Source organism: Chenopodium album, chromosome 8 (genome assembly GCF_948465745.1).
Source record: "Chenopodium album chromosome 8, dcCheAlbu1.1, whole genome shotgun sequence".
Lineage (NCBI taxonomy): Eukaryota > Viridiplantae > Streptophyta > Magnoliopsida > Caryophyllales > Amaranthaceae > Chenopodium > Chenopodium album.
In genome coordinates this window covers 61,229,489-61,244,863 of record NC_137841.1, presented here as the reverse complement: position 1 = coordinate 61,244,863, position 15,375 = coordinate 61,229,489, and the positions used below count along the sequence as shown (strand labels likewise).

The 15,375-nt window shown below is 34.5% G+C and overlaps 1 long non-coding RNA gene across 3 annotated transcripts; it reads left to right on the top strand.

Annotated features, from left to right (window-relative positions):
• The first annotated feature begins 864 nt into the window (after window positions 1–864).
• LOC145556207 (uncharacterized) lies at window positions 865–3,220 on the top strand. 3 transcript variants are annotated; one of them, XR_014091806.1, is made up of 4 exons: window positions 865–1,150; window positions 1,331–1,551; window positions 1,659–2,596; window positions 2,683–3,220. It is a non-coding gene; the product is annotated as an uncharacterized LOC145556207 (long non-coding RNA). The 3 variants fall into 3 exon arrangements; XR_014091807.1 differs by having other exon boundaries at window positions 867–1,150; window positions 2,522–2,596; XR_014091805.1 differs by having other exon boundaries at window positions 1,331–2,596.
• The last annotated feature ends 12,155 nt before the right edge of the window (window positions 3,221–15,375 follow it).

The following is a 15,375-nucleotide window of genomic DNA, read 5'->3' as shown; positions in this document are numbered from 1 at the left end:
TGCATTGCCGGAAATTGGTGGATTTGATATCTTGAGGTATTGGAATATGGAGCTAAATATCCAACATTGCAAAGGATTGCCAAAGGCTTACTAGCAATTCCGACATTTACAGTTGCATTGGAGAGTGCATTTAGCATAGGAGGAAGAGTTATTAGCCCTCATCGTTCCTGACTTGCGGCTAATACAGTTGAAGCTTTAATGTGCATGAAAAATTGGATACTATGAGGTAAGATTTTACTCTTTTAATGTTTGATATAATTGTTACTTTATCTTACTATTAATGTTTGATATAAGTACCTTGTTATTAATGCAAAAGCTACTAATTTATTGGTTTAGGACTTTAGGGTACTATTTTGGAGAATGCTCAAGCATGTTCTACAATTCTAGATGATCATGATATAGTGGATGATGATGGAAATGTACCAAATGGTAGTGGAGGGAGTGAAGTGGTTGACTTAGACTAGGTGATTGTCTTTATATATAAGTCCCTAATTTATTATTTTTGTAACTATTATTCACAATGTCTTATTAATTTTTGGTACTTTGGTAGGGAGATGAAGATGAACATATAATTATATGAAGATGACTACCTACTGTTGACTATAAGATTACAAGGCTTATGCAATGTTGCTACTGTTTCAATTGTTTAGATGTTTTGAAATCTTAAAAATCGGTAAATCCATGTTCATCTTTTTAATTTACGAAAAACTTTAATCTAGACCCATTTTCGGTATTTTTCCCACCATTAGTAAGGACTCCTTTGTCAATTCACGCGTCTTACATGACAGAAGCACACTCTAGCTGATGACGACACTTGCCACCTCATGTTTACCGTTTAAACGTGTACTAACTCAATGTTCCTTTTGTTTAACTCCGGTTAGGGTTTTTCAAACAAAGTTCATCCCCATTTTTCTTCCTCAGCTGCGTTTGGTAAGTGGTCGTGCAGATCTTGTCTATAAATTTTTTTTTTCCCTTTTCTAAATCGTATTCCATTGTTCATATGGGTATGGGTCAACACGCTCTGGGAAAAAGGAGGCGTCAATCAGTAATTGGCGATACTACGGAAAATGCTAACAACTCAATCCATTCTATAAGTCATTTCATTTCCGATTCGGCAATGGTTGAGTGTTTCTGTTCTAGTTTTAAATTGGTAAATACTCATGTTGTGATATTTGATTAATTGTTGTATTCTAGTCTTATTTTTTTATATTCACCTTAATTACATTTAGCAAACTTGAATATGTGTTCAGTAATTGAATAGCTATTCTGAGGTACTTTTAATTGTTGGTACTAGCTTAAAGTGTTGATTGGTATTTTGATTTAAATGCAGCGGCCAATTGGTACTGGAATCGTTCAAAAAGCCGTAGATTTACATCCCGAACTCTTCACGGTAGCCAATAATGTATTGATTAATCCTAAATTACAGTTGATACATTTTAGATTCAATTAGCTAACCTAGATGATGTATTGTAGGATGACAGTTTAAGTTTGGGTGGTTTTGTGAAATCAAAAGGGCAAGTGATTAATCAATACTATGCTGCAATGCGTAAAGTGAGTTCCATTCTCATACTTCTTACTTATCTAGATGTTGGTATTGCTTAATTAAAGGTTAATTTACGCTAACGAAAACATATTGTTGTGTCAAACATGGAATGCAGCCCCCAAATATGACTTGTCGGGTTGAGTCATTTGGCATAATATGTCAGATATTTGATGAACAGAGGAAAAGATGGGTTTGTGATATGGGGTTTGGGGGCTGCTACATTTTGCTTCCCATATGCACTTACCCCGACAGTTAGCATATTGGATTATGACTCGTATTGATCCCATTACTAAGTGTTTAATAGGCACAATTGGTCGTTCGATTCACTTTTCTAAGAACCAAGTGCATTGGATCTTAGGAATTCCTAATGGGGAGAGACTAGTCCCTACATCCAAAGATATGTCTGGTGTAGTTCTTTGAAGGTCCAAAAAAATTTATTAAAGTATGGGAGGGCGTGGGAGACAAAAGCTAATAAACATTGTTCTCGGACATATACTTCAGTTGGCATTCCTGTTACTGGAATGATGATGGATAGATTGGAGGGACATTTTAATCCAGACCAGGTAGAAGAATTCAAAACCTTGTTCTTAATCATTTCATTACAAATGATATTGTGTCCAGCACAATCCCCAAGACTGTCAATTGATTTTCTACTGGCGTTGAGTTGTTGTATGGATAGCCTAAACTATGATTGGTGTGATTTGGTTCTAAATAAATTTTTGGAGAGTGTTTCAAATTTTGCTCGACGGTTTTATGCCAATGGATTTGCAGGTGGGAGCGGTGGTTGTTCAATATTTGCGGTTGTGAGTACCTCCTATATGCTTTTATGTGTTTTGGTGATGAAGAAACAATTGTTGTTTATATTGACCATTAATTTGTAATTTTAATTATAAAAGGTATTTGATGTGATTTAAGATGTTTTATCTTGATCAACTAAACTTGGATCCCAATTTGTGGGATACATATCCTCGAGTGAAGGCATGGAGCATGCAAAGAATTGGGTATGCAGGCAAGCTTGACCGAACTTATTCCGGTGACTATGGAATACTCGGGGTGTGTTTATTATGACAATTTTTCAATTTAGTTGTTGTTGTGTGTTTTTTTTAAAACTGACGGCTCAATATCTTTGTTGAATATAGGTTATAGATGTGGCATACGGTGAAAGACATCCTAAGGTAGCATGGGACATATCTGGACCTCCTTAGTGTCCAGTGTATGATGTGGGTATAGTATATTGGGTACATTAAATTGCACGAGTTACAATTCCAGTATAACACTATAATGACATGTATTTCATGTTTGTGTAAGATGTTTCGGCGCTTGTTCCCAGTAGTAGTAGTAGTAGAGGTAGGAGTAGACGGGTAGATTTACATGGGTTACGATGGGGTTCGAAGTACGTGTTTGATGGTACCTTTCCCCCCAAACAGATGAAGGTACAACAAACAATGAAGGTGTTCAGGATTTGAATTTTGTACAAGGTTGAGATCGTAAATAAAACAAACTTAAACATCTTATTGTATCATATCATATCAAGATGAGATGGAAGGACACATTAGAATTTTATTCACATGAGTTGTAGTCAGATTCAGTTACTAACTATGGGTTTTTGTTCTTGTAATTGTATACTTTTGTTGATTTTTTTTCATAACAAGTTAATAACTATGATTTGTTGATGTATTTCTATTATGTTGTTGATAAAATGTCAGGCCCAAAGAAATGTTTTGCTGCACAAGGTATTCTGCCCCAAGTGAATTTCAGTCCAGTATAATTTGTTCTCTTTATCTTTGATTTGCCTGGGCAGTAATTTGTTTTTTCATAATAACGATTATGGTATAAACAGTGATTGAAACTGAATACATATGTGCAAGGAATTCCTAGAATATTTCTTCCATATTATAGTATTAACATATTTTTAATATATACCAAAGCTTAAACGGTGCCTGATGGAAGTTGAGATGCCAAAACTCAGGTGCCTACAACTATGTTTGCGTTGAACCCTTTTATTTGAGTCCATATAATTCATAATTTAATCTTAAAATTACAGTAAAATACTAATAAATTACAAGGCTCTCAACTCAATAGAAGTCATGATAAATCCTCAAACATACCATTCAAACTTGTATGTGAACTTAAAATATGTAATCTTGCAAGAACGCTAGGATAAAGTTATAAACATGACCCATCGGATACTACTTTGATTCATATGAGAATCAATCAACCAACAACTATAAAGTACACAAATTACAATTTGATATGACATTGTGACGCTTAAAAATGCATTAAATATTTTCTAATTATAGTTCTTTTGTGTTTGACAAAGCATTCTGCGTAATAGTTCAGAATTTTTGTGGACCAACTTCAGTTACTTGTAGTCTTATTTGAGTAAAAATAATGAATTATAGGTGACTTTGTATATATATATATATATATATATATATATATATATATATATATATATATATATATATATATATATATATATATATATATATAATAAATAAATATGACCTTCAAATAATCCTACTTTTTCTGCGCATGTAAATTAAGTGACTGTCCGGAAAGTTGTAAAAAAATTTTAGTAGTGAAATTCAGTAAAGTTTATTTTAAGCTATAAATTATTGTCATATGACCTACATGTATCTCTTCCTCCACTTTAGTTCTTTGTAGTTGTAGTTGAAATCAAGAGAATCAAACAACACAAAAAATTTAGTGGTTATTTTACTTAGTAGAATAATTGGAAAAATCCATCAATCCTATATGTTCACTATTTACACCTCTTACACACAATTCTCTTATACACAAGGATGCGGTGGAAGCCATATTTTGTTCTTACTCTAATTTTGGGTTGGTTATTGGGCTGCGCTAAAAGGTCCATACCTTTTTAGGCTCAAAATGATTGTTCGCTTCCAATACATGTGCATATAGGCCTTAATTTATAAATTATTGTACGATCCTTACTATCAATTACCACACATGGCTGAGCTGGTGCTACACATTATGAATGTAAAGGTATTAGGTTCGATTCCCTTCCCCTACGATTTTACTTCTTTGTATAGAATTTAGGTCTAATTCTCCATGTCAAGATTTTTTTTTGTTTTGACAAAACAATTTTGTTAATTAAGACCTCATCACTTTTTGACTGTGTAAAACCTTTAATTTGAATTATTATAATTTTAATCGTATTGTACGTTACATCAGCATGACATCATTCTTTTCCAACCAACTCTGTTATAGGCATTTTGTGAAATTGTGTTATAGTCAACATTTTATAGATGAGTCTTGCATTTACTATTTAAAAATTGGGGGTTGTATTTATGTAGCTTTCGTCATCATTGTATTTGTCCCACAATATGGTTGTTAAACAAATCTCTCAAGTCTTTGACGCCGTACTATGTCTAAATATGATCACACTAGAAATTCGTGAACACGTGATCCTTAACATAAGTTTTTCATTCTTCCAGAATAGTTTTAACTCACATAAGCAACTACAAGTACATTATCCAATCCTTAACTACACTTGAAGCATCAATGTTAACTCTGGATCATACATACTTTTATTTGAATGATTTGTTATTTCGAAACCTTAACAAGTACACATGTTGCATTTATTTTATACTTTGTCACAACTCAATTGGTAAATTTTGTAGGTTCACCCTACATGTGTAATAAATCTAATATTCTCGGTAACATAATTGCAAATGTAGATCATTTACAATACGCTTCCCTTCACAATACTTAAGTATCGCACCTTCATCGACTTGTACTTGATACTCATCAATTAATTTATCAATTCCATTCTTGATAGAACACTGAACCATCTTCTCATCCTCGACCCTAATTTTCAATTGAGCTTGGTACTTAGTATCATAAAGTTGAACAATAACATCAGTTGTCTTCGGGAGTAAAGTAAAGTGTTTATTCGCAAAATCCAATGGAGCACTCTGCACGAAACCCAAAAACACAATAACTATTATGACGTCGGCCAAAAATAATAATGGCTCTTAATGTGTAGTGCTTAAACAAATAAGAGTGTTTACTTACAATACTTCCTTGTGCGTGATAGGATTTAGAGAACACAAATTGGAAAAACGGTGGATCGATTCTAGATGACATTATTGAGATCCAAGCCTTCGTCTCCTTCATAGTAGATGAAGATCCTTCAACCAAAGGCCTACGCCCACGCCTTTTACTTGAACTGCTACAACCACTCATTGTAGAGCTCTCCTAAAACTATCAAACTACCTTCTATAAACCCAAATATATAAAGATGTCATGACATTGGTACCACATATATAATCTTATGTGTAAACTTACCACTACCACCAAATTTGCTTCACCACCTCGACAATCGTAACCTAAATTCGTATTAAATGAGTTCAAGTGTGTGTTATTCAAAAGTCAAAAGGTAACACTTTAACTGTTATCCAATTTTATTTGACTTTGTAACCCACGGTATCTAGGGTACCGATACTAAATTTCATACCCCTTCACTAGTTACACATTACTAATATAGGTTATTTATTACCATTCCTTAAAATGAAGGAATACTATAGGTTACTTATTATTTTTATTTACATATTAACTTCATACAATTGAAAAAAAGTTTTTTGCTTATAATAACCGAACCGTTATATGTGAATCCCTTTTTTATTATTTTTTTTTTTATTTTTTTACAATTCGTAACAAAAATTATAATTAATTAAATTAATAGACCAACAAATTTACTCATAACACTATCTCAGGGATTTCATACTTACATGTCATAATATTTTCAATTCCTGACAATAACATATGCACAAAATATGCTTCTCATCTATTATTGGTTTATCTTTGGCAGTTAATTGTCCCAACTCCAGATTGAAATTAAAACTGTACTCCGTTTTGATTATGAAGATTAATGCTATAGTTGACAATATAAAACTTTGAATTAACTAGCTATTTTGCAAACGTGCATATGTCATTAAAATATGCATTATATTGCCCCATTATGTTCATACCATACAGTATTAATTACAGTAATGAAATATTTATATTACAAATTAGTTTTGCAAATGAATTAAACTACAGTATTGAATTTAATTTAATTCAACAAAAATACTTCATACCATACATGGCATTCAGACTCTTATTGGTTTTTAATCTATTTTACTCACTGTGACTATGTGCTCAAATATGAAAGGGTCTTTATTTGAATGGACTGTATACTAAATATTTTGTTCCCAAATCAGTTTTAAAACTAAATGTTAACTCCATAACTATTCCTCCAACTACTTGTACACCTACTTGAAAAAAAAAAAATAAAAACAACTTCCTATGCACGCCTAATCATTGTAGCTAAAATTTAATTTTAGTTATACAATTTATTGTTTTCATCTTACTAAAAAATTTAATTTGTATCAATTTTTTATTCCTTTTACATGAAAATATGACTTTCTCGTTTGTGCATAAAAAATATAGTTTGAACCCCGAGCCAAAACACATTTAGGTCTTAAGTTAATCATAGAACAAATCGTTGAATAACAACGTCTATGAGATATAGCTTACAATTCAATATATAAGTTCGAGATTCCGATTTAATACGAAAATCCAAATGCAATATAATGTAACCTTGTTTCTAAACGCCTTTTACATACTGACATGGCTTACAATTCAATATATAACAAAGTTGTATCACGTTAGATATGGCTTAGTTGCCTCTAAACGCCTTTTACATACTGACAACTTATTCATCGCTTATATATCTCAAATGACATTCGTGGCATCATAAGTTTTTTGCCTCTTGTAATGCAAATTGCTTAATTGTAAGTTTAAGACAACTTCGATGGGTATGAAATTACTTAGGTAGACCGATTCTGAATATGTGGTGTGTGTGTTCATATTAGACCTCACTCGATGGTTATCCAATTACTTATGGTTTATGCCGCCCTTTAGAGTTTATTAAGGTTTTACGCATATTGGTTTGCTTCCTCTTGATGTCTTGTTTTGAGGATAGATGTCCTATTGTTTAGTCAAGAAATATTTGATTATTTCTCTTTCTTTTCACTCATCTATGAACATGTCGCATGATTCCTAGCATGACCAAAGACACCCAAAAGTTGTGATAAATAACTTTGAACATTATGCATCTACCCATTTTTTCGTTCAATAGTATGTAGACAATTTGTCATCAATATTCATTCATACCTTTTGGAACATATTGCCCTTTCACTACCCATTCAGAGTTTTATGACCATAGATATAAAATCTTGCTACGCACCTTTTGAATGCAAAAATTAGTTGTTTTTAAATTTACTTTTTGAAAAATCGATAAATATATATATATATATATATATATATATATATATATTGATTACTCAAATTTGTAACACATTTTAATTTATTGCTTTAGATGTCTTTATAATTACTTTCCAACTGTAGACACCCATTTGTGTCTCCCCAAAACCAAACCCAGTGGTGAGTACCTTTCACATTGAATCGTAATCGAATGAAGTGAAAGTGTGGAAAGTCTAGTGTTGCCGATAGTTTTCATTTCTCTTCTTTTCTCCCTGTTTTTGAAAACCTATTTTAAGAAAACAGCCAATCCAGTTTGGTTGGTCCATGATATGGGTCCAATAGTAGTGTAGTTGGATAGGGCTTGAAATGAGCTTTCCAACGATATATTATAAGCCAAATTCCGATGAATATTGAGGTAGTTATGGCCAAATTACTAAACTGGACCTGGTTTGAGCCTTATATGCGACCCAATGATCTAGAGGAGGGCCTAATATGGATTTATCAATCCTAATGCAATTAGGAATGGTTTTAGTCTTCTAGATTCTTCTAGAAGGTTATTTTCATTTCTAATTCAATTAGCATTGGTAAATTGACTTTTGTTGACTTTTTAGAGTTTTAATCAGAATAAAAGAATGTTTTTGAGGAAAATACGATTTTATCCTCCTGTACGGTCAATTTCTATCTGATTTTAGAAAACGCGTCAGATATTTAATAAGCGCCAAACGCCAATAACGAGATATTTAATAAGCCTGGCGCTAATGTCAGCGTCTAGCGCTAACTTCATTTTTGCGCGTCAGAACTCTATTTCGATTTTCTATCTTTTTGGATGATTTTCTCTATAAATAGCCTTCTAAAAACTCCGTTTTCATTCACCAACTCTCATCAAGAAATTCTTGATTACTCTCTCTCTCTCTCTTTTCTAAACTAGCCTTTTCTCAAAATACAAAATTCCGCACTCGCAAGACCTAGATACGCCTAGCTATATTCGAAGTTGCCTTCGCCCTAGACGTGAAAGGTTATAATTTCTGAGGGTTTGGTCCCAAATCTCTCTTTCGATTATTTAATTTAATTGTCTTCTTTGATTATAATTTCCTTGAAGTTACTAACGTGTGTATTTTGTTATTAGAAAGAGGTACGAGGCATCCAAGTAAGTGCTTTAATGGTTTTTATTGATGTTATTATGTAGAAATCATGCTTAGGTTGTTATTATGATTCCTAGTATCATGTTAGGATGTTTTCCTTAATTTGATGTTTAGGGTGACAACAATAAATTCCTAGTATCATGTCTAGGGTAACTTTAATATAAAGTATGATGCCTTTTATATTCTTCCAAGTATTCATGATTGTTAGTATCATGTTAGGGCTAAAGATTTGATTTTTATTGTTTAGTGACATGCTAGGGTTTGTTATTAATCTTGTTAGTATCATGCCTAGGATCTCGCTATTATTATTATGCTTTATTATTAACATGATTATTTTTATGATTATAATTGTTATAATAATTTTATTATGATTTATTATGTTGCTTGATATTTATTGTTATTGGTTGATCACACCTTTTATGCATGTTTAAAGGGAATTGGTACTTGTAATCACGCTTAATAAGATAATTAATAATCTTATTTAGGGTTAATTTGATTATAATTCAAGTGATCGCCAATAATAGTTTTATTTGTGCATTAATATTCAACCAACATAGATAAACAGATTTAGGGTAAACCTATTGATTGCATGTTAGTCAGAAAGCGCACATGAATACGATCAGACTAAAGTAGAGGCCTATTATTAGGGAAGGTTCAATCTCTTTTATGTTGGATTTGTACCTTCATCCCCGAACTACCAGTCATGGCTCCAGACCTATTGGAGTTGACGATCTCCTGGATCTATCGTTAAGGGGTGTAACCTTCACCCTGTGAACGGTTTACAAGTTCCTAAAACTTGTTGGCGACTCTTTTGCTCTATCTTCTATCCATTCGGACGCCACCGTACTTTAGTGTATGATCACAGTGGGGTTCAAGTTAGGGGTAATGCTTGAAATATTCCCTACTGTAGGGAATAATTTCAAGCGTTAACCCCCTAGCTTGAACCCCACTGTGATCATACACTAAAGTACGGTGGCGTCCAAAAGGGAAGAAGATAGAGCAAAAGAGTGGCCACCAAGTTTTAGGAACTTGTAAACCGTTCACAGGGTGAAGGTTACACCCCTTAACGATCCAAGAGATCGTCAAATCCATAAGATCTTGAACCAAATAAGGGTTCGGGGAAGAAGGTACAAATCCAACCTAAAAGAGATTGAACCTGCCCTAATAATAGGCCTCTACTTTATTCTGATCGTATTCATGTGCGCTTTTTGACTAACATGCAATCATTAGGATTAACCCTAAACCTGTTTATCTATGTTGGTTGAATATTAATGCACAAATAAATCTATTATTGGCGATCACTTGAAATTATAATCAAATTAACCCTAACAAGATTATTAATATCTTATTAAGTGTGATTACAAGTACCAATTCCCTTTAACACATGCATAAAAGGCGTGATCAAGCAATAACAATATATATATCAAGCAACATAATAAATAATCAAAATAATAATTATAATCATCATAATAAAATTATAATCATAATTAAAACAATTATCATAACAATAATTATAACAATTATAATCATAAAAAATAATCATGAAAATAATAATATTCATGTTAAAGAATAATAAAAATAGCAAGATCCTAGGCATGATACTAACAAGATTAATAACAAACCCTAGCATGTCACTAAGCAATAAAAATCAAATCTTTAACCCTAACATGATACTAACAATCATAAATATTAGGAAGAACATAGGAAGAATCATACTAATCATACTTATTATTAAATCTACCCTAGACATGATACTAGGAATATCATAATAACAATTTAAACATGATTTCTACATCATAACATCAATAAATCAATTAAAGTAGTTACTTTGATGACTCGTACCTCTTTCTAATAACAAAATACACACGTTAGTAACTTCAAGGAAAATAATAAACAAACAATTAAATTAAATAATTGAAAGAGAGATTTGGGACCAAACCCTCAGAAATTAAACCTTTCACGTCTAGGGCGAAGGCAACTTCGAATATGGCTAGGTGTATCTAGATCTAATGAATGCGGAATTTTGTATGTAAAAAGCTAGTTTAGAAAAAGAGAAAAAGAAAGAGAGTAAAAAGAAAAAAACTTGATGAGAGTTGGTGAATATTGATGATTAAAAACTGGTTGTAGATGAATAAAAACGAAGTTTTTACCACGTAATTTATAGAGGAAATCAGCCAAAAAGATAAAATTATCAAAACAGAGTCTGGCGCACGTAAAACGAGATGGGCGCCAACGCTGGCTGTTGGCGCCAGGCGCCAAAGCTAGCGTCAGGCGCCAAAGCTGGCGTTTGGCGTTGATCTGGAAAATTACGCGTTTTTCTAAAATCAGATAAAATTACCGTACAGGAGGATAAAATCGTATTTTCCTCAAAAATGCTCTTTGATTTTAATTAAAACTCTGAAAAGTCAACAAAAGTCAATTTATCAATGCTAATTGAATTAGGAATGAAAAGAACCTTCTAGAAGAATCTAGAAGACTAAAACCATTCCTAATTGCATTAGGAATGATAAATCAATATTAGGCCCTCCTCTAGATCATTGGGCCGTATATAAAGCTCAAACCGGGCCCAGTTCAGTGAATTGACCATAACTTCCTCAATATTCATCGGAATTGGGCTTATAATATATCGTTGGAAAGCTCTTGTCAAGCCCCATCCAACTACACTACTATTGGACCCATATCATGGACCAACCAAACTGGATTGGTTTTTTTCTTAAAATAAGTTTTCAAAAACACAGAGAAGAGAAAAGAAATTAAAACTATCCGCAACACTAGACTTTCCACACTTTCACTTCATTCGATTATGATTCGACGTGAAAGGTACTCATCACTGGGTTTGGTTTTGGGGAGACACACATGGGTGTCTACAGAAGCCCCCACTTTGACTGAGTTTGGAGAAACGCGAGTTTCGAAAACAAAAGTCAAAGTATTGATAGGGACGGAGAATGATTCAGAACGTTCTGCAATCCTAAATCACTCTTGTAACGCCGATACCTGCAAACTAGCGTTAGTTAAACAGATAAAAGAGTTAAGAAACGCATATCTTGCACCGTCGAGCACATATCTCTGAAAGTAACCGATTGTTTTGATGACCTTCTGCAAGCTAGAGAATGCCATCCCGCTTGAAAACTGCTACGCCTGTAACTGCTTCCAATATAGAAGACTGCTTCGCCTGAAACGATCCTCCTCCGCTTTGATAATATTCCACGTCCAAGGGAATACCATTGAAGATTGTTTAATTGAAACAATCCTCTTCCGCTATGATAATACTCCACGTCCAAGGGAATACTATCGAAGATCGCTTCTCTTGAAACAATCCTCTTCCGCTATGATAATACTCCACGTCCAAGGGAATACTATCGAAGATTGCTTCTCTTGAAACAATCCTCATCCGCATTGATAATATTCCACGTCCAAGGGAATACTATCGAAGACTGCTTCTCTTGAAACAATCCTCATCCGTTTGTGACAACTCTCCACAATCTAGGGAACGCCACCTTGCTGTTTCGATGTTCACTCGTCTCTGAACAAAGAGCTTCTTTTTGATATGTTCACGCGTCTCTGAACAAAGAGCATTGATGATATGCCTTCTGAATGATGTGTCCATGCGTCTCTGAACGAAGAGCTTGATAATAGGATGCCCACGCGTCTCTGAGCAAAAGAGCTTGTAAAGGATTATCCACGCGTCTCTGAACAAAAGAGCTTGATTGATATGCCCACGCAACTCTGGACAATAGAGCTTGAATGAAGATGTTCACGCGTCTCTGAACAAAAGAGCTTGAATAATATGCCCACGCGTCTCTGGAGCAAAGAGATTTGATGGAGATGTTCACGCGTCTCTGAACAATAGAGCTTCGGTTCTTGAACGTTTGTTGCGATAATATTCTAAAGAAAAATTTCCGAAGACCAACGTTTGTCGATCTCTAAAGCTCGCCTGAACTTTGCTTCCGCTAAAACCCGTATGTCGGTGTTTCCGTGATGAGCCAATTCTTAGGCGCTTTAAGCTAAGTGAGACGATCTTTCATCAGGTCGATCACTTATTGCGATTGTAATCAAACTGACTACTTAATCATGTCAAATTGCTTATAGGGGCTAACTGGCGTACCAAGGAACCCGAAATTGCTATATGAGGTCGAAATCACCTTTCCGAGAGGCTCCGAGCTCTGTCGTTGCTGAAATATCTCTGGCGCTAAGAATTGACTCTGCCGCCAGACACTGGGATCTAGCGCCAAGTGTTGAAATCTATTTCCAGACGCTAGATGTTTTCGTCCGGCGCTGGAGTAGGGTCTTCCCTGTTCTGCTGCACCTGTATTTATTTTTTACTATAGAACTTTGCCAATTTCTTTAATTATCTTAGGGTTGACCTATTGCTTGACTCATTGACTTGACACGACTCAAGGCATAAACTTGACTCGCTGTGATTGACTCGAGGTTGACTCGACTCGAAGTGAAATGACACATGTGACTCATGACCCGTGTGTGCATAGTGTTGATTGTGCGACTCAAAAATGCAAAAAAGCAAAAAATTTCCGTCATTTTTATGGAGGGTACCGACTTTCTCCCGAAAAAAGAAAGATGCAAAAAAGAATCGAAGGTTTGAAGGCATGTTGAATGAGCTTAGTCAAATGTTGTTTGATACTATCTCTCAAGGTGCAAGGATTAATCCATCCTAGGCTATCTCAACTGTTGACTCCATGATGAAAGTATTTGGGTAACTTAGGCACGGAGGCTAAGTACTTCATACTTCGTGATGCAATGACAATTATGATTAATGAGTGATGTTGATATGACAAGGCATGCTTCAGCGTTGTGTTAAGATTCCATGACAAAGTGTTCCTAAGGGAAGTATATTTGGTCATGTATCTGTGCGGTGTGTGAAAGTGACACTAAAGCTAGGCCGCAAGAGCTAAGTGTATGGAAAGATATATTGAAAAGAGTCAAATGATGGTGACTCTTGGGCTAGGTAAGCTAATGATGTAAGGATCAAGCCTCCAAGTCTAGTTCTAAATGAAAAGGGATGAGCATAAGAGATCCCTTGATATGATCATTGTGTAAGTGTGTGAATTTGAATATGAATGCATGTTTATTACGGCCGCACCTCGATGTGAGGTTGCCTACGTATCCGTAAGGAATAAGGCCGAACGTAGCTCTAGCCGAACCTCCCACAAGTGTATGTATACCTCAAAAAGGTCTTTTAAGATTGTAACGTGGTTAGGCTAAAGTTTATAGAAGAAGGGGATAAAAGGCTCAAGACCCTAGATAAGCCCCCAAGGTGTGCAACCTTGCTTTTGAGTCTTTATATTTTTATGCTTGAGTTTCTACTCTTTTTAGCTCTCTTTTTTTCTTTTGCTTTAGCATCTATTTTATTTTTATAAGTGTGGGCAATCCCGATCATACGGTCTATCACTCACTTGGCATTCATGTTTCTCAGGCACGATACCGAGCACTCGATAAGAGACGCAATCTGAGACGTGTTCTTATCGAAGATATTTTCATATCAAAGACATTGGAACACTTGCCCTTTTGTACACTTTTATTTATTATTTTTGCTTATTTTTAAATCACTCAAGCCTTTTTATGAAATGCATAAGACGCACACCATCCCATCCCAAGGTTAGGTAGATGTAGGTTGAAAAAAGAAAGGTCTATCGTTAGACGAGGCTCAAAGTGGTTTATGAAGAAAGGATTGTAAATTTGAAAGGTGAAAGGAGATATGATGTGGCTACAAGGGGTGCCTTAAATCATTGGTATACCTTGTGCTTAGTTCAACATTTTTTTTTAATGCAATATAATGAAATGATCATATATAAGGAAATAAATGCTCATTTTATTAAAAGGAAAGATATATAGTGATCCTACAAATTAAACCTAATGAGAATAAAAAGGTGCCTATGCTAGACTTATTGGGGAAAGGGTAAATAAAAAAGAAATAAAAAAAAAGGTCACGAAATCTCGTCGTTGAATCTCGCCTCTTGTCTTGTGTGTTGTTTCCTTTATCATCACTCGCTCTTCCTGTTAACTGGAGGCATGGGAAGCTTGTTATTATCAATAAAATGTTGGATATCCTCCTTTAGCTTCCAACAGCTCTCAGTAGTATGACCCCTACCTTGATGGTACTTGCAGTGTTCGTCTGGATTCCAACTAGGCAATCTCTTTTCAGGTACGGGATCTTGAATAGGTCCAATGGAAGTAATGAGTCCTTTGGCATGGAGTCGATCGAAGGTAGTATCGTTGCTCAACCCAATGGGGGTGAAGTCTTACCTTATTTGCTTCTTAGATCCTTGGTTATCCATGGCTAAAACTTCACTGAGATCAAAGGTACTAACATTTTTACTAGAGTGGGCGTTTTCGGAAGAAGAAGGATTGTCGTTCTTCTTTCCTTTCCAGCCACCGTGGTTACTATTGTTAGTAGCTTTT